Below are 24769 nucleotides of genomic sequence, written 5' to 3' on the forward strand. Positions count from 1 at the left end.
CTTTGCTAGAAGTGTGATAATCCCTCCCCACTTTGTCAAATGGGAAAGCACCCGGGAGTGATATGGTGCAGTTGGATATTTTGGGTCCATGTATTTACAATGCTGCTCCATATATTTAGCAGACATTACACCTTCCCAATGAGCTGGAAAGAGGCTATTATTGTGCCATTATTTAAGAAGGGAGAAAGGGCAAGCACTAGTTGCTATTGCCATGTCTCTTTCCTCTCTTCTGCTCAACGGTATGAGAGACTCATTATAACACGTGAAATGTGTGTGTTAAGTCTTCTGGATCATGGGCTGAGGAGCAGTATGGCTTCCGAAAGGGAGTTGGGACCATAGAGCAGGCACTGAATCTTTGTTTGATTAAGACAAATATGCAACAGGTTGCGGTTCACCGTAATATCTGTGTTTTATGGATCTGAGTTCAGCTTTTGATAATGTTAATCGGGAGAAGCTTTGGGAATTCTCATGGAGTATAGGCCTTCCCAAATCCCTTCTTGCCATTTTGATGTCCCTGCACAAAAATCTGACTACACAGATTTGTATGTCTTGCAGTGGCGAGATGTCGCAGATCTTTAAATTCACATGAGGTGTCAGGCAAGGCTGTGTTCTGAGCCGTGTGTTATTTAATCTTTATTTTCATTTTGTATACAGTGAGTTGCGTGCCATAACATCAGACATGCCAAGATGTGCGGGAAGATTCATCCCTGCCTTAGGTTATGCAGACTATGTCGTATTACTTACTCAAACACCTAAAGCATTGCACTTATTGGTTTCTGGTTTTGTTGATTTTATGACAGCCCATGACCTAAGCCTAAATACTGCTAACTCAAAGATAATGTGTGTGGGCCATCACAGGGGCAAATTGTCTGGGATGCTTACACCCACTGTGACTCTGGAATGGCTGTGCAAATAATTGTTTGGGGACAAACATCATGAACAGGGGTCCTCAAGTGGCCAGTTGTGCCACAAAATTTGTGAATAGGTCAGGTTTGGGAATTAGTAGGAACATGGGTGGGTGGTCTCTGGAAACTATTCGCCCCATGTACAATGCCAAAGTGTTACCAACTGCTAGCTATGAGGCAGAAGGTTGGGACCATTTTTGTCTAACTCCTTGTCTAACTCCCATTCAGCAAAAAAAAGAATCACTTTCTGTGCTGTCTATTTGGACTATTTAATGGTGCTCCTACATATTTTTTGCACCTGGAAGTTGGTTGGGGCTATATCTCTGAAACCGTAAGCCTAAAGCCAACCACAGTGTGGGCAAGACTGTGGCGTATTAGGGTTAGTGAGCATCATCTCTCACACTTGCTTACAAAGGACTTAGTGTCTTCAGAGATGGGTAGCCGCAGCTTCTGGCTTAATTGGATGCTGTCCTCATTAGAATATAGCAATGCATTAATTAGGCCCTTTGAGGAAGGGGATATTGCTATTTCAAAACATAAAGTTGCTATCTTAGAGGAAAAAGAACAAACTCAGTGAAACATATAGATGGAAAAGCCAACAGTGCTTTATTTTCTAGAGCGCCAACCACAGCAGAGTCTGGAGAATTATACAAGCTGGTTTGTTAACCCATAACCTCTTGCTGATATAGTTTGACAAATGGTGCAGTAGTAAGATCCAGACCGCAAATCCTTCTTGTGCCTGCTATGGCACCACAGTGGAAGACTTAACTTAATTTATTTTATTGCCCTATTCTAAAGATACTTAGAAGGAAGTTTCTCCTACCTATTTTTTCACTGTAGACATTGGTGTTCTCCGTTCCCTGTAAGAAAGTGGCTGATTCTGTTTATGGTTTTATTGAACATGCTTTATATTTACAGACACATAACATATTTTAAAAATTGTATTTAACGTTTGTAAAGTAAAAACAAAGTACTGAAAATCAAAAAAGCCAGGGTTTTCCCAACCATGCTAGATGGCAATTCCTCACAGTGAGGCAGCCCTTAAACCTATGGATGTCTTCAATGGAGGATGGAGGATGTCTTTATAGAGCTGTGCCAGAGGGTTCCACGCAGTGCCATCTAAAGATTGAAGATCACAGGGGAGTGGATGGATCCTTGCGGAACCCCAATGGTGATGGGTAGATTTGATGACCTGGAGGAAACCATTTGTACAAACTAATGGTAATTAGCAAGGTAGGATTTGAACCGGCCGGGGATAATCTTGTTGATCCCCATGCAGTGATCTTCCATAGTAACAATGATGGGTCTTTCCATGCAAATATTATATGTTTAACAGTGAGATGGAACATGAACTGAACGAAAGAAAGTTAGTAACATTACCAAATGTTTAGATATCACCACGTCAATGATATCTGCGCATTATGGTTTGGCTCCCCTAAGGAATTGGATGCCTTTTTTGGTTAATTGAATCAAATTAATAAAACGATTCATTTCACTCACACCAATTCTATACCTCATCATATTTTTTAATGTAGAAAACACACTTTTGAACATTAGTTTTAAAACACCAGTCTATGCAATGCCTGGTGATCATAATAGTTTTCTTTACTGCACACATTTGAATCTTGCTAAAACAATTTCCAGCTTACTGTATGGTCACTTTTTAGTGTGAAATGAAGAACTAACAACTTTGAGGATGACCACTTTCACTCTCATACGTGTCAAACCTTTCAAGATCGTGTTTACCCACTGTATGAACTTGGAGAAACAAAACTTACAGTTGATGCATTCTAACAAAATAATTAAATAATCCCAAATTAACTCAGTCTCTAATTTACTTTTGGAAAACTTTCCGAACACGGTAGTCAAATTCACCTAAGTATTAGAAAGTTGAACATTATATTGCATGATCCAAAACTCAAAGAATTATACTCCGATTCCCCTTTTCCGATTGGCATTTCAACGTAACCTGAATTTGTGATATTTATTGGTGTACACCCAGATCACTTAAAACTACAGAACATTAGAACCCGGCACGCGCGGCTGAACAGGAATACTGTGTGGTGATTGGCTCATTTGCGAGCCATACCACACAGTATTCCTGTCCACGCCGTGCGTGCCGGCTACTCTGTTCGCTGCGAGGGGCGTGGCGGCCCCTCAGCCAATGAGGAGGCTCGAAACGGGGCAATCCCCGCTCCGAGCCTCCCCATGGCTGGGGGCTTCCTTCGTCCCCCGCTGGGGACGCAGGTAAGATTTTTTTTTTCCCCAGCCTTTCCGCCCTCCTCCCTTCCCCCTCCCCACCCCACTTACCTTCTATCCCGTGGTCTCCGACGGGGGACGATGGAAACCTCCAGCCGTGTGGAGACTCGGAGCGGGGCCATCCCCGCTCCAAGCCTCCACACGGCTGGAGGCTTCCATCGTCCCCTGCCGGAGACCGCAGTATGTTTTTTTTTTCTTCCTCCCCATCCCCTCCCTTCCGCCCTCCCGACCCCACTTACCTTCTTTTTTCTTCTGGTCTTGGAAGCGAACGCGCTGGGAACACTTCTGTTCCCAGCGCGTCCGCTCCCGATGGCCGCCATGGAAAGGGAAAATGGACTACGTTTTCCCTTTCCATGGCGGCAGCCATTTTTTGTGTTTCAGAACAGAAAAAAAAGCAATTAGTACCCCGGTCCAACGGGCTGGGGTACTTATGGCAATAAGCCACTCGGTGGAGGGCCAATAACCACTTCGCTCGGGCCTATAACTCGCCCCGGGGCATTACCTGGGGCGGTATTGGCCCACCACCTCGTGGTTTATTGCCACAGTATAGGTTGTACTTGTGGACTGTATTACGTAGATGAATCCAGGAGGAAAGCATACATTTGTTCAAGTCGAATATGTAAACTCTGAACATTAAATCTTCAGGTGCTTGACAAGGACAAGTGGCACAGCGAGTAGAGCGCTTGCTTTGACATCAGTGCAGAGCCTGCCAACACAGGTTTGAAACCCAGCAGGGCCAAACTCTGCTCTTCATCCTTCCGAGGTCGATAAATGAGCACCACAAACTGTGGGTAATAATAAGCAGCGCTCAAATACCTGAGGGTTCGTAGCACTATATACATGCCAAATTATTATTATATTAACACATTTTAAAAATGCGTTACCAGATTTCAGTGTTCAAGAAGCTAGCATGCATTCATGTATTCTATGCGCCCAAATGCCCACGGGCCTGGATGCGTGTTACAAATAAACAAAATACAAATACAAAGAGTTCTGGATGCGACCAAAAGTGTATTTCAGCGTGAAGCATGTTAAGTGGGAACCATTGACTACCTAACACGGCAATCATGAATGAAGAACTACTTTTGGATTGTTTTATATTTTATTTGAATTATGCCCTGTATTCTAGTAGCATCAGACTGTACTCTAGATGTTATTACGAAATTCCCTTCTTTGATGAATGATAAATGAGTGTGATGTTTTTGTTTTGACATTTCTTTAGTCTTTATTCAGCAGTTATTATGTAGCCACAAAATGTGTCATTGTTTAACCTAAAGGGAGGTTTTGCTCTGGTAGGAGAAGGCCGCAAATGTTGTGTTAAAAGGGCACATAAAATTAAACAAATTAGTGGGTCTTACGGGGACGTGTCACTTTGAAGCCACATAGCTGTTTTCCGACGCCATTGCGAGGAAGTTAGACAAGATGTGGGTAAGCATACAATGCCATATATTGTGTCTTGTTTTGAACATGTTTACATTTAAATTAACTGTTATTGTACATCAGAAAAAATTTAGCTACACATTGTTTTGGTTACAATTATTTTGCTCTGTAAAATGGGGATGTTTCCCCAAAATACCCATAGTTAATTGTACCTGCCTTTGTAAGATAGGTATGGATATACAATAATGGATTAAAGACATGTGTTACAACATAAATACTGGAAATGCAAGTAAGTGTGGAGTTTTCCCTCATGAGTGCCAATCAAGCTCAACTGGAATTCAGTTCTGCATTCCTTTGTGACATATTTTTCATTCATAACCTCAGTGTACACTTTTGGTTGAAGCACCAGTAATCACCAATACTTTCTTTACTCTTTACAAATTGCTGTTCACGTTATCCTTTCTGTCAAATTGTTAGGAATCATCTTGGCATAGGATCAAACAAACCTGCATTCGGCACACATGAAGATTAGACATAGTGGGAGTCCATTTGTGTCTAGATGCTCCAAGGGTGTCGAGCTGGTTCAAATTCCATTCAAACCTATGAGAACAATGGAGGTTGGAATGAGCTTGAATGATTCTAATCTGTTTGAGATAGTGACAAATTAATAACAGGACATAGAGCAGGAGGTTAAGCACATTTGACATGGTTTGAGCCAATTTGTGCCTTGTGGAGTCCTAACTCTTTGTGGCCATTCCTTAAAGTGCTTAATGAACAGGGCAGGAACGTGTTAACTGATTAGGCGAGAGGACAATTCAAAGGTGCCTGGAATTCAAAGGTTGTTTGCTCAACTTGTGTTCACTTTAATGGTATTTCATGCTCTACATTTTGAACTCTCATTGATTGCATAGTTTTCATGGCACAATTTACTAAGTGGGAGTTGATGATCAAGTGTATTTTTTAACCCCACAAATGCCTTCTTCTGCACCCTATTCAGAGCTACCAATCACACTTAACTAAAACAGTGGAAAGCATTATGCCTTCTTTTGATTCAAGATTTGGTGAGGGCTTTGCAGGTATTTGAGGGCTCTGCTGGTGTGGCGATGGACACCTTGGGTTTTCATTCAGAACAAGAGTAGTTAATCCATTTTCCTCTGTGTAAGGATTTCCAGAACCTACTTTAAACTCCTCACTATGTTCACCTTTACTATGAATGTGTAGGATTATCAAGCAGTACCTATGCTGAAGCAGTAGAGACTTTTCCCACAGTTTCATTATCCCATTGAGGTAGATGAATAAAACTACTTGGCACTTCCTTGTCAGCGAGGGAATTATTAAACCCTTACTCAGACTGAGGTATCATGTCTCGATGTAGTGTGCCCACCCTGTAGATAATGGCCCGCCAGCCAAGGTGACGACCCTAGCGCAGGCAGGGTCCCTTAGTGAGAGTGCTGGTGCCATTACCGAAAGGGTCGTCCTGCCGCCGAGTTGCATATCACCATTACCACCCGTGTTGGTTCCTACACGGGTGCTAATGGAGACTTTTTTTGGGTGGAGGTACAAAAAATAAACATACCTATCTTTCGCAGCCTGAGGCTGGCATTGCTACTATCTGGAAGTCCGTTTTTCATGTTCATGATTTTGATGTCATGAACATGAAAACGTACTTCCTGAGAGCAGCCCTCCCGTTGCATCGGGCCGGGCAAGAAATGTACGCTTATCATTTTCCTTTTTACAAAAAAGGCACCTGTGTAGAAAACTACACAGGTGCTAGGGGTGAGGGGGGAGCGGGGAAGTGAAGGTAAGGTGGCACTGGCTACCCAGGCAGCTTGGAACGCTAGCTTGTACCATAGAACTCATGTAGCAAGCTACACAGGTGCTAACTGGTGAGGGGCAGAGGAGAAACGAAAGGAAGGCAGCGCTGGTTGCCCATGCTCTTGGAATGCACAATCGTACCATACAGTACAGACTGTGTTCCGAGCACCGCCACCCATGGTAGTAAGGAAGAATATTTTGAGTCCAGATCTGTGACATCCTTCTTTGTTCCAGGTCACAGCAATTCTCCTTCAACATCATCTCAATTATTTTTTTACTCCAAGCAAAGTGTGATAAATCCAGTGGAGTCATCACTGATCTCCTGGCTGTGACCTCCTCCCATGTGGCATGGGGATTGCAGCCGCTACCTTATCCTGACCTTAGGGGTGGCTATATGAGGGATGATCACATGAGAGGAGACAGCCTCTCCACATCTGAAACCTGTATTGCCTATTGCCATGCATCTGCTCATTGTCCCATGAACAACATGGAAAACCTTCATATAAAATCTATAAACCAACTTTGCGAAACCTGATGGAATCACATTTGACAACTCCACTTATCCAACAAGACCCTTTTTTTTAAAATCCAGCTCATGCATAAAAAAGCAAGTGATTCGGTTATGTAGGTATGATAAATCTTGAATGGATGTAAATCAAAATGCTTTTAGCCTCAGTTTTGAAATGTGTCCATGCTTTTTCAGTGTAATTGGCCACTATTGCTCAATTCAACCTTAGTGTATCTGTATCTGAGCATTGGGATATTGGGAGATGGAAGGACTGATTGACCGAGTCTGTTTTGCAGGATGAAAGCAATGTTTGCCCCTAAAGAATCATTTAAGATTATGTATTATATTTCATGCCAGAAGCCCCCTGTGTGATTGAAGCGTTGTACAGGGCAACGCTACGAGCTTTGGACAAAGGCAGCTCATAATCTTGTACATTTGACATATAATCTGCACTTACTGTTTATAGTGACCTATGCAGCCAGGAAACAGGCACTTTAATATGGGAAGCTCTCACAGAGCACTTTTCTGGATCATTGCTTAAAATGCATATAATTATAATTGTGAAGGAATTGGTCTTGTGCAATATTTAGCTGTTTTCCCATTTCCCATAATATGTGTATTTTTCAGAAGCATACATAGCAATAAAAATGCAAACCAAACTTAAAAAAGAAAACAGATGGACTTGCATATCTTGAGGGAATGGTTTTGCGGCTGACAGACTTTTGAGCACCATGTGTGTTTACCTACAGAGTAGGGTGCTTACCTAAAGTTCCATGTGCATAACTCACCAGAAATGTCCCCCATCTCACATTACTGGTGTCTCCCAGGGATCTATACTCTCCCCCTGGCTCTTTAACATCTACCTTGCTCTCCTTGCATCGCTCATCATCCTCCTTCACCTCCAACTTCCAGTATTACGGAGATGACACCCAGCTCTTTTTCAAACTCCCTGTTGACCCTCTTGCACCTTCCATCCTCCCTGACTGCCTATCTGCCATTCAGTCCTGGTGCGCCTCCAACGATCTCTGCCTCAATGCCTGTAAAATGGAGATCCTTCCCATCAGGACTCCTGCTCCCTCCTTCTTCCCCTCAATCTGGCCTTCCTCCTTGGGCTCTCCCCCTGTGCCTTCAACTGAAGCCAGAAACCTTGGGTCATGTTCAACTCCTCTCTCTCTCTCCTTCCTCCCTCACACTGAGGACGTTGCCAAGAAGTCCCACTTTCAGCTCTTCCTTCTTAAAGGAATGTTACCTATTCTCACTTTCCCTCAGAAGCTCAATGTGACCCAAGCCCTGGATCTCTCTAGGTCTGACTAGTGCAATAGCCTCCTCCTGAACCTTCCATCTTCCACTCTGCGACCCCTCCAGCTAATTCAGAATAGGGAAGCAAGACTTACCCTTGGCCTTAAGTCTTGGGACCGCATCTCTCCTGCACTAGAAAGTCTTCACTGGCTCCAGGTTGCTGCACAGATTAAATTCCAATCCCTCTTCATCATCCACAAGGCTGTCTGGGCCCAGGGACCAAACTATCTTCAACTTTATCTCACTAAAAACTCTCCCTCTAGACTACTGTGTTCCTCTGGCACCAACTCTTTGTTAAACAGATAGTAGGTGGTCGTTCACTTTCCTCTGCAGCCTCCCTCCTATGGAATAGCCTCCCCGTCCTGCAGGCGCCGTGAGCAGGATCTTCTCAAATTATGGAAGCTTCTTAAGACTTTCCTCTTTTCCTCCTCCTTCCCTTCTTCTCTCCTCTGCTAATCCCACAGATTCTGTGATCAGTGTCCTGGGCCCTTATGAATCCTCAGGCCCCTGACCTTCCACACAAATTCTGCCCAGCTCCTGTCTATGGACAGCACTTGCAGCTGCACACCCTCCACCCTGGAGGTTTGCACTTACACTTCCCACAGCCTCAGTCCGTGTAGCACTCAACATTCCTAGCACTTCATATGTGGCTCAGCCAAGAGCTCGGACTCCCCAGCACTTACCCCCCTTCCCTCTTCCTTGCTGCACTTGCACGTTTTGAATACTCACAAGGCATAGTAGGTTTGTAATCTCTACCTGTCACCTCCCCCCCTCTGCTCCTAAATATTGTGTTTTTAATGTATTTCTCACCCTTGCTCCCTCACTGCCCTGTGGACGCATTTAAACACTATTTTCTTATTGTATAAGTGCTTAACAAGCAAACATTAAATAAAATAAATAAATAAAGTGCTGGTTGTTGACAGTTAAAATCCTGTGGCAGGGCTCACTTAGCCATTCATCCTTTCGAGGTTGATAAACTGAGTACCTTTACAACGGGGTAATAAGAACATCTGTGATTACAGCATTTTCAAGCTGAAAGAATCTGGCATGAAGGGCCACATGAGAACACCAATTGTTATTACTAGATATCAAAACTTTGACTTGCATGTTGTTTAGAAATCTCTGAGTCAAATAACATACACCTACTGAACTCTCACAGCAGAGTGGAAACGGCCTGCCTGGAAGGACACTTGAGGCATGGGCCATTTATATATCAGAAAGTTAATTGCACCTTGGATCTTGAATATTAGGTGTTATTACAATGGAATGCAATATTATTGATTTTCAAAAGGCTACACGGTTGGGTCAGCCCAATTGGCATTGAAGCCAGTAGGTCAAAGAACAACCTATGCAGAGGACACCTTAACCCACTGGTCTTTTAAGCTAAGCACCACCTATGGAGTACAGATAGGAGGGAGATGGGAAGTAAGGAGAGCCACACAGCTTGAGGGTGTTGTTTGCCTATTTATCCACCCATTGACTGCCCATGGCCATGATAATCCCTGCAGAAATTCCCACCCACTACTCTCCCCTTCCCCTCCAAAACACATTTTCCCAGAATCTATTTGAGCTATATCTACCAAGCAGTAGCATCAAACTTTGGGCTGCAGTGCATACAAGTGTTATTATTATTATTTGTAATGGTATTTTGGTTGAAAGAATTCAACCTTAACAAGATATTACCATTACAATATTTGTACATAACATTACTTGCAAGCAAATACACGAAAAATAAAGAGTGAAAGCAGAGAATAGGAAAAAAAAGAAAAACATAAAAGAACAATATCAATAAATAACATCGTACACATTTTCTCGTTAACAGTACATATAAACAAACACATTGCCGCATATGACAAATGCAAGTATAACATTTCATACATTTAACTGACTATTTTTTCAATCTCCCAAGTTTAAAATTCTCAGAAAGCGGATCACCAAGGATACAGAAATAGATTTCCCTGCTAGGCATTGCTGCCACCATTATTCACTTTCTACAAATGACTGGGAATACACACATTTGTTAAATATCAGTGCCCATGTGGACAATAGAGATTGTCAGTAGATTATGAGGTACTTCAAAGTTTCTGGCTCCTCCAAATTATTACAAAACCTGCAATGCCCTCTCCCCATCAATTGAGGATTGGGTTGCCTAATGATTTCACCCATGAAGTATAAGTTCCATCTGAATCTATAAAATTCCACCACTAGAATGGCTGGCAGCGGAGTAGGAGCTTAACTCAGCTGCTCTGGACCTCTCCCTCAAGATATTTATAAAGAAATTGTAATGAGTTCCAAGAAAAAGATGGGTGAAGCTGAAAACCCTGCCTCAAAGAAACCCAAGCAGATTCCTGAGATGGAGGATACCCCAAGCCTTTCAGATGTCTACAAGACTATTCTTCAGGTGGCCCAAGATGTTAGTGATATCAAGTTGACTATGGCTGAGCTTAATTTGAAAACTGGACAGCTGGATGGCAGGGTCACTGATTTGGAAAAGTCCTCTCTGACTATGAGCTCTGGGATTGCAGGCAGCTTCCAGGCTTACAATAACCTGAGGTCTGACTTGAAGAAAGAAAAGGAACAGCGCTTGGATTTGGAGTTGAGGATCAGGGCAAAAAACATCAGATTGGTTGGTGTGGAGGACTCTGCTGGTGATGATGAAGACTTGTCTTCCTTGGTTTTTCAAGTTTTTAGGGACAGTTTTCATTGCACTACAATCAAGTTGGATGACATTGATAACATCTTTAGGATTGGTAAACACCTGGGAGACAAAGCAAGGCATATCTTGGCTTCTTTTTTGAATCTCAGGTCTACGGAACGCTTGATGAAAGCAGCCAGACTGGTTGGGAATGCTACATTCAAAGGTAAAGCTGTTTTTGTTTATCCTGACTTTCCTAAGAAAATCTTGCTCCTGCGGAGATCATTTCGGGTGGCTAAATAATTGGCCAGGCTGCTTACACTGAGAGCTTTTCTCAGTAAGAATAATGTCTTTACCATTGCCTTTCCTGATGGTGAGAAAAGCACATCAGATTCTGTGCTAGCACTTGATTGGCTGGAAACATATAAGAGGGGCCTTCCTGTGCCTTCTCTTACCATGGAGTGAACTGGGACCTGCTTGCACCCCTCCCCATCCCCCCCGTGTTTGTTCATTGTTTACTGGCAATACTGGCAATACTGGCAATAGCTGCATGCGAGGCCCTCGCCTACGGTCGCCTCAAAGACGAGTTGGCGGCTATGTCAATTAAGGAAACTGTAGAATGCCTTGGCTGTTGCTGATGGCTTTTTGGACAAGGGAAAAGGATACTGGTTTTGGGATTTGGTTCCCAAGTTCGGCCTTCACTGGAGGTTTACATATATCGGAGCCATATGAAATGATGACTATGGATTTGGAACTGGCTCTAAATTCTTCTGCACGCCTTTTTGTTCCTCATGAATGGGGTTCTACACTGCTTTTACTTTATTCTGTTGCATAAACTGGGCTCACCTTATACTTTTTTGGGGTATTTGGTGCTGTGTTGGTTATGTAACAGTACATTTATGTCATACAACTGCTTTGTGGATTCAATTCAGTTTGGCGCCTGATTATTTGTCAAAATGTTCTTATGGTTTTATTGGGGGCTGGGGGCTTTTGGGGTTTTTGAAAGTTGTCTTCTTGGATTTTGCTTCTGCACCTTTTCTGTTTTTTTTTTTTTAATGGATAACTCTTGATGTATTTTTGATTGTTTCTAGGGTGCCTTGGGAGGGGTCCTGGGGATGGTTCTGAATGTTGTTTCAATTGTTTTTTGGGCTGAATAGACTTTGCAGTTTATCTGTTCTTTTTGTTTTTTATTCTTTGTTTTTTGTTTATATTTAAGTGTGTGTCATTTCTATGGTTTTTTTTGTTCAGTTTTTGCTTTTGATGTTTTAGACCTCCATATTGTACTAATGGCTTCACGCACAGGTGGGGTTGTCAATGATCTTTGTGTTGTCTCATGGAATGTGAATAGGGTTAAAAATTTGCTGAAGAAAAAGAAAGTGTTTCACATGTTACAGGACATGCATGCTGACATCTGTTTCTTACAGGAGACGCACATTTTGGCGGATGAAATTTCTAGGTTGGAGAAGGAGCGGGTTGGTTCGGCTTATGGCTCTTCCTTTTCTTCAAGGTCGAGAGGCATTGCCATTTTATTTCGGAAGAAGCTACCCATTAAAATTTTAAGGGAGTGTGCAGATAAGGATGGTAGGATGGTCGCCTTGTTGGTTGAGACTCAGGGGGAATTGTTAACTCTCTGCAATGTGTATGCTCCTACAGTGGAAGATGGCTCCTTTTTTAGAATGGTTGCACAGACCCTTTTAGACTTGAATAATTCTAATATTCTACTGGGAGGAGAATTTAATACTGTGGTTGATCCATTGCTTGATAGAAGTCAAGTCAAGCGGACGGCACGGTGTGATCATCATCAGCAGGCGCTTGGTTCGCTCTTGGAGGAACACAATTTGAAAGATACTTGGCGTCTGGAACACCTGGACAAACAACAATACAGTTTCTTTTCTAGTGCTCATGGTGTGTTTTCTAGACTAGATATGATTTTTACTGGTGGGAATGTTTCGGAAAGTATTGTCTCAAGTGATATTGGTAATATTTTCTTGAGTGATCATGCCCCTGTTGTGATGCATTAGAGACTTAAATTTCGGTGTGAGAGGGCTTTCTCTTGGAAACTGAACACCTCTATCTTACTGGATGATGATATATTGGAGCGGATTGTTTCGGAAGCGAACTATTTTGTTATGGAAAATCGCTCAGATGAAGTCAGTGTGGTGAACACGTGGGAAGCCTTTAAATGCTGTATGTGTGGTGTTTGTTTAGGGCAGTCTAGTGGTAAACAGAAGAGAGAGGAGAGGAAAAGGCTAGATCTTGATCTACGTATTGGTGAGATTTCTCGGGATCTGATGCTTGATCCAACTGACTCAGTGAAATTGGCAAATTTGAAACAACTTAAAAAAGAAATGGAAGACTTTTTGTCGCTGAGTGCAGAGCGTGGCTTGTTCTATTCTAAGTGTGCTTATTTCGATAATGGTGAACGTTGTGACAGATGGCTGGCATACCGGTTAAAGAAAAGGATGTCTGAGTCAGCAATTGCTTCTATGGTTGACCGGGAGGGTAGAATTACATTTAATCCCAAGAAAATTAACACCATTTTTCGTGACTTCTATGAGAATCTGTATAGCAATGAGGCTGGTGTCACTGGTAGGGGTGGGGACTTCTTTGGCAATTTGAGCCTGCCTAAGATTCAGGATGCTGAGCGTGATCTTCTTGGTGGTATGATAACGGTTGATGAGATTAAAAGTGCAATTTCAGGGCTGAATGTGGGTAAATCCCCAGGCCCAGATAGCCTCCCTTGTGAGTTTTATAGGGTCCTCCCGAACTCGGCATTAGAGCTCTTGAGAGACATGTTTGTTTCTATGAAACTAGATGGGGTATTGCCTAAGAGTACTAACCATGCTTCTATCTCAGTTTTTTTTAAAAAAGGAAAGGACTGTAATCTTCCTGCAAGTTATCGTCTGATCAGTCTTATCAATACCGATAATAAGATTCTTGCCAAGGTCCTTGCTTTGCGTCTGGTGCAGTTCTTACCTGCTTTGATTGATGAAGAACAATCCGGATTCATGAAAAATCGACGTACATCTAGTAATATCAGGAGAGTATTACTGACCATGGAAATTGCGGATCGAAAGGGCTGTGATGCCGCTGCCCTTTCCCTTGATGCGGAGAAAGCTTTCGACAGGGTTAGTTGGGATTACTTGTACTCGGTACTGAGGAGGATGAATCTGGGTGAGGATTTCATTTCTTGGGTTGCTCTTCTATATGCCAGACCAACGGCTGATGTTAAGACTAATGGGGTGGTATCGGAACCTTTTTGTTTGGAGCGGGGCACGCATCAAGGTTGTCCTTTTTCTCCTCTGTTAATTATTTTAGCGATTGAGCCTCTTGCAATTTGCATCGAAAATGAACCGAATTTACAAGGTGTTGATTGTTGGGGTGTTGTACAAAAGGCTTGGCTTTATGCAGATGATCTCTTGTTGGTGTTGCAGAATTTGGAAGTGTCCTTGCCCTGTCTGATGAGGATTTTGTCTGATTATCACGATTGTTCGGGCTACAAAATTAACCGCTTGAAGTCAGAAGTGTTGCCTCTGTCGAATAGGTGTGATAAAATTCTGGTTACGGGGCTGGGGTTTACTTGGTGTGATGTGTGCTTGCGTTATTTGGGGGTATGGTTGACATATCCTTTCTCCCTTATGGTTGATGAAAACATGAGTGTGGTTATTCGAGATTGTAAAATGGATTTGGAAAGTGGTTGTTGCTTAATCTTTCCCTGTGGGGTAAAGTCAATGCCCTGAAAATGAATATGACACCCAGGATTAACTTTGTATCTAGCATGCTTCCATTGAAAATCAAGAGTTGTTATTGGAGTGATTTGGGCCATCGTGTTCAGGAATTTTTATGGGACAAAAAACCACCAAGACTTAGTCTATGGAAGTTGCAGCTTCCAGTCCATTTAGGTGGTTTAGGGGTTCAGAATTTTAGGGTCTACCCTTTGGCCTTTTCTGCTCATTCTTTTGTTCTGTTTTTGAAAGGTCAATTTGACAGCTGGGCGGTGGCGGAGTCAAGTGCCTATGGACCGCTGGGCCCGGAAACCTTGTTGACCACTAATACAAAGATTCCTGGTGGTAGTACGTTGGCAAAGTCATTTTTGCGCAACTTTTGGCCTGAATGGTTTTTAATGGATATTAAACAGGTCTCTGATTTGGCGAATGATGATCGGTGGTTGACTGCTGCTGAGCTGAGAGAGAGATGGAATTTTGATGGATTATCAGACTCTGCTTATAGACACCTGAAGAGGGCTGTAGGTGAGGTGGACTGGCCTGATTCTTTGGATGTGAATGTTTTTCTGACTGATTCCAATGGGAAGGGAGGTGGTCTGGCCAGTAGGCTGTACAAGCTAATCGTGTCACATTATCGGAATAATGACAATTTACGGAGAGTGTGTAGTGAGAGAATTGGGTCTGAGATTGATATCAATGCCTGGCAGAATATGTGTGGTAATGTCTACTTGTGTTCGCTGAATCTGAGTGAAAGGTCTCGACAAATTAAGATTCTGAATTGCGTGTATTGGTGTCCTGAAACACTTCATAATAGAGGCATGACTGACAGTGAAGATTGTTGGGGTTGCGTTCAGGAAGTTGGATCGCTGGAACACATGCTGTGGAGCTGTGTGCGGGTTAGAGATTTTTGGAGTAAGGTCTGTGATATGTGTGACGAGATTTCAGGTGGAGGGTCTGTCCTGGATTTTAGGATGGTAGTCCTTGGTGACGATTCTGGGTTGGCTGATGATAGCTCCGCCCTTACAAGGTGGATTTTTAGGGCATTCATTGTGGCCAAGCGGCTGATTCTCCGAGGGTGGAAAGGCCACGCCCCTCCTTCCTTCGAGGAATGGATTCAGGAAATGCATTGCCTGTCAAGGACGGAAAAGCTGATTTACAAATTGAAATGTAAATTGTCTTCATATGAGAAGATCTGGAATGTGTTTAATGATTTCTTTTAGTTTTTGTTTTCATGCATTCTCTTTAGTAGTTTTGCTTGTTGATATGTTATCTTTTCTGTATATATTGTAAATAAATAAATAAAATAAAATAAAAAATAAAAAAAATGAGGACTCCCTACTAAGATTCAAAAAAGCACTGAAAACCTGGTTATTTAACAAATATTAACTTAACAGAATGTGCTTGGTTTACTACCTTCTTTGAATCTAAACAGTCACGTAGCCCCGTGTCCCTCATGCTCTCCTAGGGGTCGCCTCTTGATCGTCATCTACTGTTCAAACAATATGCGACCTGCTTCTGTGACCAAATGGAACTTAGTATAAGAAATGCGATTACATGATTTATTTGCTTTAGTTAAATATGTTTGTGTGATGGTAACTGTAACACTGTATAAAATGCTACAATTTATTGAATCTTTCGCCGTGATAACCACGGATCTGGGCGAATAATAAATGTAATAAATAATCTATAAAATTCCACCCTTGCTAAGGAAATGGAAAACGATTGAGAAGGAACGCCAAGGTTCCCAGTCATTTGTGGTCAAACTGTAAATGTCTCATAGACTTAAAGCCATGGCTTCTGTTGTTTTTATCCAGTGCCGTTGTTGCAAGGCACTTTTTACCCCACCTGGATTGGACTGCAGATCTTCTATTGATCGTCCTATTTTCATTAAGACGGTTCGACAAAAACCCCACACATGCGATCAATGCTGAATCCTGCCCTATGCATTTTCCCTCTGCAAGGTTGATATATAAAGAATCCTGAAAGGGGGTTTTGAAATTCTGTGCAGAATCTGTAAATACTTCCATTTGGCTCTTAAAGCCAATTAATTCCCAACTTAAAAATAACAGCAGAGGTAGGTACCACATTCAGCACTTTTAACACAATGCACCAGATGCCACTTTCTATTTCATGCATAGAATCCACTGCACAGGGTTGTATCACTTCAAAACCGAGAATGAGTTTAGGCACCAATTTGCCTTCATAAAATGTCAGGAAGGGGATAAATGAGTATCTGTAATGCTTCCATTTTATTTTCATGAGTGTGGCCTTGTGCATTAATCAAAGTTTTGTCTCTTGCATTGTTTGCTTAAGTTGGGAAACTACAAGTATACAATACTCTCTACTGCCTCCAAAACCTCTGAATTAAAAAACCAGGAACAAGACTTCCCGCTACTTAATTTTGCTATCGTCAGTTTCTTAGTATTGGAGACGTTCATTTTTAAGTAGTTTGCAATTGCATATACGGCAAACGCTGTTATTAGTCTCTTCAGACCTATGGTAGTCAAATCAAAGAGCAAAAAGTAATCTGCATACAAGAGGTCGGATATATATGTGGTGGTTATCCATGGAGAAGCCAATGATTTACCTGTCAGGTGATCTCCGACGTCAGACACAAACAGGTTAAAGAGGCAGGGGGCAGCAATGAACCCCAGCCTCAGTCCTGTATGGGTTTCAATGGCCCCTTATTTGTACAAGCTAACGTGGCTCTCAGCCTGCGCTTCTAACTCTACTATACATCCAAGCAAGTTTGAAGGAATACCCCAACCACTCATTTATTCCACAGTTTATTCCTGATCACCAGGTTGAAAGTGATACTTAGGTCTATTGATGCCACATAGACCTTGTTGTTACAGACTTTGTCCTGAAAAGACATTTGGGCCGGTGACGTGCATTCTCCTGAATCCAGCTTGTTCTTTCCAGATTCTTGCTGTAGTTGTGGCCCATTCCTCCAAATGTAGGAGCAATATATTCTCAAATACTCTTACAATATCTCTTGTAACGGCATCGATCTGATATTAGGCCTATATTTTTGTAAATAGGCAGTATATGTGATGTGTGCCATAAGGGTGAATAGGTAGCCTGTTCAATGATATCTTTAAAGAGTGAAGTGAATACAGAGGCCATCGAGCCGGGCCACCCTTAAAAGGAAGACTCAATAAGTTATTCGGACCCACAGCCCTTGAACTGCTTGATTTAACTATGACTTCCTCTACCAACTGAAGGTCGATTTTTATTGAACTATCCGAGCCGTCACCCAATCGGTCTCGAATAGATGGAAGCTCGATAATTTTGATCAAGAGTAGAGATTCGTAGTGTCTGGCCCAAACAGCTTCTTCAACAGCAGTTGACTGCACCACCTCTTGGCAACCTTCCAGTTAGTTCATAACCCTCCAAAAATGTACTTACATCATTATGTCTAAGCAATTTCTGCATCGTTTTGTTTCAGCCTGGAATTCTATTGTTTGCACCGGCTCTTGTGCTGTTGTTTGATACACCTAATTTCCTTATCCTGGCCTTCACCATAATATTCCTTTTTAATATGTTTTATTTTTGCCTCATAACGTCTGTTTGCTACCTTAACGTCATATGCGTGAGTATATTTGACTGACCTAATCATCTGGTATTTTTTGCCACTCGAGATACATTTCTGACGTTCGACCAGGAGTCTCTCAATGTTGACTAATGGGCCCGCATGCGGAGATTTTCCATTTGAACTTTGTTATATTGAATGTTTTAACTAGAGAGTCATTGCATTTCAAAATGGTTCCCGTTTTCCATTTTATGGGAATCCCCACCGCGTAAATCAAAAAGTTTGTTGACCCATGTGGGATTTCAACTAACAGACCAAATTTCATGGGAATGGGAACACTGAAGCAGTGGCAGTGTTAGTAACAGTGAAGGTGCTTCAGTGAAAAACTTGCCAGTAGTGGCCCAAACAACCGTTAGGCGAGCCCTGCCAATTTTTCAGTGCCCCTACCTGCAGAGTTGGTGTAATCTGGTCAGGAAATAAAGGTGCTGGTGTTGTCACCGGCACCTTTATTTCCGGATCTGGTCACTCGTAATGAGGCCCACATCTGCAAAGTTATCTGATTGCGTGTAGATGAATGATTACGATCATGTCAGTTAGCCATATAATGCATGCACAAAAGCCAGCTTATGTTCAGTGTCATTTGCAGCACCAATTACAATAACTACGGTTGGCATTACACACATGCAGCAACACTGATAATGATGTCTTATTTATATAGCACTAATGCATACGCGCTTTACATACAATACCACCCAGACAAAATTGGCACTCATTTATTGACCTCGGAATGATAAAAGGCTGAGTTGGCATTGCCGGGATTCGAACCTGCGACATGCAGTTCACACACAGGTTGCAACAGCAAGTGCTTAACCCAGTGAGCTGTCTTACCAGCAGCTGCATAAATTCATCATCGCTATTGCATGTCCCTCCGAATAGAGCCTGGTTTCTTCAAATAAAATTACTTTGAAAATGGCAAAGATTTCCTTATTCTTTTTCCTGACTTGCTGTATTTCCATATTGCTTGAAGCGGATGCTAAGCATTTACAAATCTTTTCTCTGTTACACCCGGAAGCCGCGACTCCAGGAACCATCTGGGCACCATAAGATGCCAATTTGTTCTACTTATGTATGGCACATCTATGGCATTGCAACAATTATACTCTTCAAACGTCTGTGCACAAAAAAATATTCATGCATGAGGCTCCGAATCCACTTTTAACAGCTGCTCCTCTACTCTGTTAGCCCATTATAGTACGGCGTGTTGCTTTCTTGTCTCATTTGTTCAGCAGAGGTAGTTACCGCAGAAGAAACGGATTACAGGCGTCGCTATTTTAGTTAATCCTATGAATGCCTTTCAGAAGAGCAAGCAGTTGGATTACTGACTGCAGCAAACTCCAATTGTTATACACAATTATGAGGTTGGAATTTGTATAAGCAGCATATGCTTCAAATTTCATTTCACACTTTTCGTCGAGCCCCGTCTCATCCCTGCTATGCAACGCGGCACTCCTTGACAGCAGCAAAGCTTGAAGAGGAAATAATGTATAGGTAATGCCATGCATTAGAATCACAGATGAAGGGCCTTGAAGTGTTGGAGTGCTGGGTACATCTTTTTGCAGCTTGCATCTGGAGATGTTCAGCTTGGCACTGATTTATCCTTTCCCAGGTGCAAAACTTCCTAAAATGAAACCCTGGCTCCCTGAGAAAAGTGATCCTTCCACACAGCAAGGCTTAACGCATATGTCAGCCATTTTTCGAACTCACACTGAGAAACGTTATCCATAATGTAGTTCACATAGCAAACAAACGCTGCTCGAAGTCTGGTCTGCTGGAAGTTTCAGCGTATATTTCAATTTAATGAAAAACCTTTGTTAAAGGGAGGTTATGGTTACAAGAAAAAATCAAAAAACCCAGGAAATGTCATCAGTTGTGGTAAGCTAAGCAGCCATAACTCACACCATCAACGTGCACTGCTAAAACAAACATCCAGTACATGAAAGATGACATCACAAATGTCATTGACAACATCACTATGACATCACATATCTGGGCGACTTGTTTTTGTTCACGTACATGTGAAGGCTAGTTTTTCTTTTTACTGATAATGAGAATTAAAAAAATTGAGAAGGTGCTATATATAGTTTGATTTGACCTCATACTGCACATACATGGGGGAATAGGCAGGCCTCAAATACACGCAGTCCTCAAACACACAATTCATTTCTGTGCATGATAATCAACTCTAATGTTATTGTCATTTTTTGCTGCTGTTGTTTCTTTCTTCCTTACTTTAGTTCCCCTGTATGTGGCTCTAATATGTATGCTTTCTGGGTTTGTATATCTATTTCCTGTACTAACACAAGTGTTTCATAAATTTGAAATTGTTAGCTATTTATTCAATGTTTAACATTACGTGAAACTTTGAAAAGGTAGCATTTATTGTTTTACTGTTGGAAATGACCAGATAAAAAATAATGTACTTCTTTGATAAATGCTGCAACCATTGCCTATGTTTATGTATGATTAGGTTCCTGTATTAGCAACAACACTTGAATATAATGTTTTTGGTAGATGAGTACATTCTTTGTTGTATTGTTTATTTATTTATAGAGAGCACCGGGCCGTTAAGCAACTGGGCGCTTGCAGAAAGTATAATCTTAGGTTACAGGTACATAGGTATTATACATTGCTAGTATTATAGTTTCACATATACAAGATTACTTATATTACATTGTCATATAGCTTACAAATAGGATATAATGCAGTTTCAAGTATTTTACATTAAATATACAGAATACTCAGTACCGTTAAGGCTTTAACAGTCTTTGGTGTGAAGCCAGAGTTTGACATTATCTTTGAACACATGGAAGGAAGGAGTAGCTCTGAGTGAATCTGGGATGGAGTTCCAAAGAAGAGCTGCTAGTACTGGGTAGCTGGACACTCCATTTCTTTTCAATTTGAAGTTGGGGACCTTGATACTATTTAATTGAGCCTTTCTAATAGGTCGTTCAGAGGTGTACTTTGTGAATTTCTCTGTGAGGTATGACAGGAGCTTTATTATTTATACAGTTGTGTGTAATATTCAGAGTTTTAAGTTTTATGCGGTCATTGATGGCCAACCAGTTGACAGCTCTTCTTTGGTCCGATATGTGTTGTCTTTTAGGAATGCCTAATGCTGTCCTCAGGGCATTGTTTTGCAGGGTTTGGAGTTTGTTAGTGTTGTGTTTACTGGTGCCTAGGTACAGTGCATTGCAGTAGTCTAATTTGGAGAGGATGAGGGCTTGTGCTATGGTGGTACAGCTGTCTGTGGACAGGTAAGGTTTGCGTGAATGAGTTTGCAGGTGTAGCTAGTGCTGAGGCTGTAGCATTTACTTGCTTGTCGAGGGTGAGAGCTGAATCTAGGTAGAATCCTAAGGTTTTGACTTCCTTGGCTACCTTGATTTTGATGCCATCAATAGTGATGGAATTGTAGAAATGGGATAATTTTTTAAGTTTACTAGTGGAACCAATGATTAAGAGCTCGGTCTTGTCGTTGTTGAGACATAGACCGTGCGTGGCCATCCAGGTTTGGATAATTTGGTAGATTTTATTTATAAGGTTGGTGTCGTTGTCATAGTCTCCTTGGATTGGGATAAGGATCTGGGTGTCGTCAGCGTAGTTGGTATATGAGACCCCTAATTTGTCCAAGATATCGAACAGAGGCTTTGTAAAAATATTGTACGAAGTGGGGGAAACACATGACCCTTGGGGGACTCCATAGGTGATGGGGATTGGATCAGCTGCTAATGTAGGTGAGAAGACTCTTCTGGTTCTTTTATCCAAGAATGAGTTTATCCACGCAGTGGCTTTTGTGGAGAAGTTGTCAGCCGATTTGAGGTGATTACAGAGAACCTTGTGATCTACCAGATCGAATGCGGCTGATAGGTCTAGAAGTAGAAGAATAGATATGTCTCCTCTATCTTTACGTTCATCTAGTTGATTTTTGAGATCAATGAGAGCCGTTTCGGTTCCATGTCTCGGTCTAAATCCTGATTGTCTTGGTTGTTGTTGTTGATCTCCTGGTAGGATTGGATCTGCAGATATGCAACTTTATCTAGGATTTTTAGGAGGAACGGTACAGTTGTCATGGGCCTATAGTTCGTTGGGACATTAGGGTCCAGATTTGCTTTTTTTAGGAGAGGTAGTATCCAGGCATCTTTAAGGTTGGTTGGCACAGAGCATGATCATTTAAATGATGCGTTAATAAATGTTGTGATGAAGGGTCTAGTTCATGTGCAGCCTCCTTGATAATAGAGGCTGGACAGGTGTCACCAAGGCATCGCGATGGTTTAAGTGACATAATGATATTCTTAGTTTCCACAATAGAAATGGCTCTAAAGCTGAATTGGTTAAGAGGTTTGGTTTGGTTGGCGGTAAATTCCTGAAGGATGGTTTCTTGCGTGGAAAGGGCAATGTTGTGGAGGGAGTTTTTTTTGGCTGCTATTTTGTCTTGTAACTGTGATTTTGTTGCATAAGGCATTTTGAATGTTTGTGCACCAGGCTTTCTCTTTGGTGCAGGAGTATTTGGGTGCAATAGGGGAGTCTAATTCTCTCAGGATGGAGAAGATTTCCCTGGTATTAGAATTCACTTTTTTTATTCTGTCGTTGAAGGTCTCTTTTTTGCCTGAATAATTTGTTTCTTGTAGCTATTGGAGAGGTCTGTAAGGAGGTGTTTGTTGTGGGGAGAAGGGTTTTTTCCCCAGAATGCTTCTGCATGTCGTTTCTCTTTGCGTAGGGCATTTAGCGTGGGCATGAACAAGGCATTGAGGTGGGCAGGAGTTTTAGATTTGGTGAGCCTCAGTGGCGCAATGGCGTCAATCGCTGAGTTGATGGTGTTATTGTACAGGTCAGCTAGATCCTTAGGGTTGGTGGTCAAGCTAGTGTGGTTAGTGATAGGTTGGATCAGCGGGAGGAGGCTTGATAGTGTTATATTCTTTTTGCAGCGGGTGTAGGCAGGAGGAGCAAGTGGTTTAGTAATTTTAGGTTGGGGAAGATCTGAAATGGTCAATGAGATCAGATAGTGATAGGTCCATAAGCAAGGTTCAATTGCCGTTATGAGGGAAACGCAATTGATGTCTGCTACCCAGTCCAATGTGCGGCCTTTAGAGTGCGTGGGGCTGTTGTTGCGTATGGTGAGGTCTGCTTCCAGGATGGTATTGACTATGGTGGAGGCATTAGAGTCTTTTAGTTCATTGTAGCCTAAGTTGAAGTCGCCTGATAGAATGATTTGTGTTCCTGGTTTAGCATTAGTGTTTAAGAGAGTGGTTAGGTCTTCTTCAAAAGTGCCTAGTGGGCCAGGGGGTCTGTAGATAAGGTGCACCGTGATGGTGTACGTGGCGTGAAGCGGAGATTTCTAGTTTTAGGGAGAGTAGTTCCGCTGACAGCATGGTAATGCTGTATATTTCTTTGATGGTAAGGCTGGCTCTGCAGATAAAAGCTATGCAACCTCCTTTGGAAATGTCTCTGTCTTTTCTGAAGATGGTAAAGTTTGGGGGTATGGCAAGCATTAGGGCAGGGCCAGCAGCTTTGTGCAGCCAGGTTTCAGTAATTGCTAGGAAGTCTAGTTGGTTGCAGGTGATGATGTCAGCAATTTCAGAGGCGTGGCCCATTAATGATCTGACGTTGATGAGACCACCCTTGAGGTTGTGTGTTACTTTTGGATTGTCGAGACTGTGGGCTATGTTAGGCATGGTTTCAGGCCTGGCCTTAATCAGGGTACCTGGGCAAGCTTTGGGTAGGTTGTTTGGTGTTGGTGCATGTGAGGTGATGCTGCTGCGGTGAGATTGTGGAGATGGAAGGCTCTGAAGGGGGTGAGAGGGCCTCTTGGGAGACCGGGTGTGGCACGGAAGTCTTGAGCCAGGTCTTGCATTCCTGATGGTTGCTGAGCAAGGTTGGTTGGGCATAGGCTTAGTGGCGAAGTGTTCTAGCCACAGTTCAGGTGAGTTCAGGTAGGGATTGTGTGGGGGCAAGGGATGAGTTGACGTGTTGCCAGGGTGTGTTGGGCGGTGGGGCTGCGTACGTTGGTGATGGCTTTGGTGATGAGCAGGGGAAGGAGCCAGGTGGAGTTATAAGTTATGGAGGGCAGGCACATAATGACTGGCGGCTAGGTTTTGGTTGTATTTCTAGGTAGTTACAGTGTGCACATGTCTCGGCAGCACAGAGGCCGTAATGCACTAACAGGCTAAATGCAGCTATCAGATGGCATCTTAACTATCAGTGCACTAACAGGCTAAATACAGTTATCAGATGGCAATGCCCTACCAGGCTAAATGCAGCTATCAGATGGCAATGCCCTGCCAGGTTAAATGCAGCTATCAGATGGCAATACACAAACAGTCTAAATGCAGCTATCAGATGGCAGTATAATGCAAGTGCAACTACAAAGGTAATACAATATGTAAAATTGACAGAAGGTGATGCAGCAGGTTGCTAGATATTGATAACATGTTGCAATACATGTACTTAGATGCAAATATCAATTGGTACTTCAGAAAGGTGGCAAGTGGTAGTACATTTACAGGCAGGAGGTGCTTACATTAAGGGTTACCTCAGTGATGTAACTAGTCCAGCGTCTGCTAAATCCTCCTCGGGGCTCCAAGGAAGGCTGTTGAATAGCAAGGGGGAAGAGTCCAGTGCTCAGGACCTGGGTGTTCTAGATAGGCTCAGGGCCTG

Source organism: Ambystoma mexicanum, chromosome 8, assembly GCF_040938575.1.
Source record: "Ambystoma mexicanum isolate Mex_15411 chromosome 8, UKY_AmexF1_1, whole genome shotgun sequence".
In the NCBI taxonomy this organism is placed as follows: Eukaryota; Metazoa; Chordata; class Amphibia; order Caudata; family Ambystomatidae; genus Ambystoma; species Ambystoma mexicanum.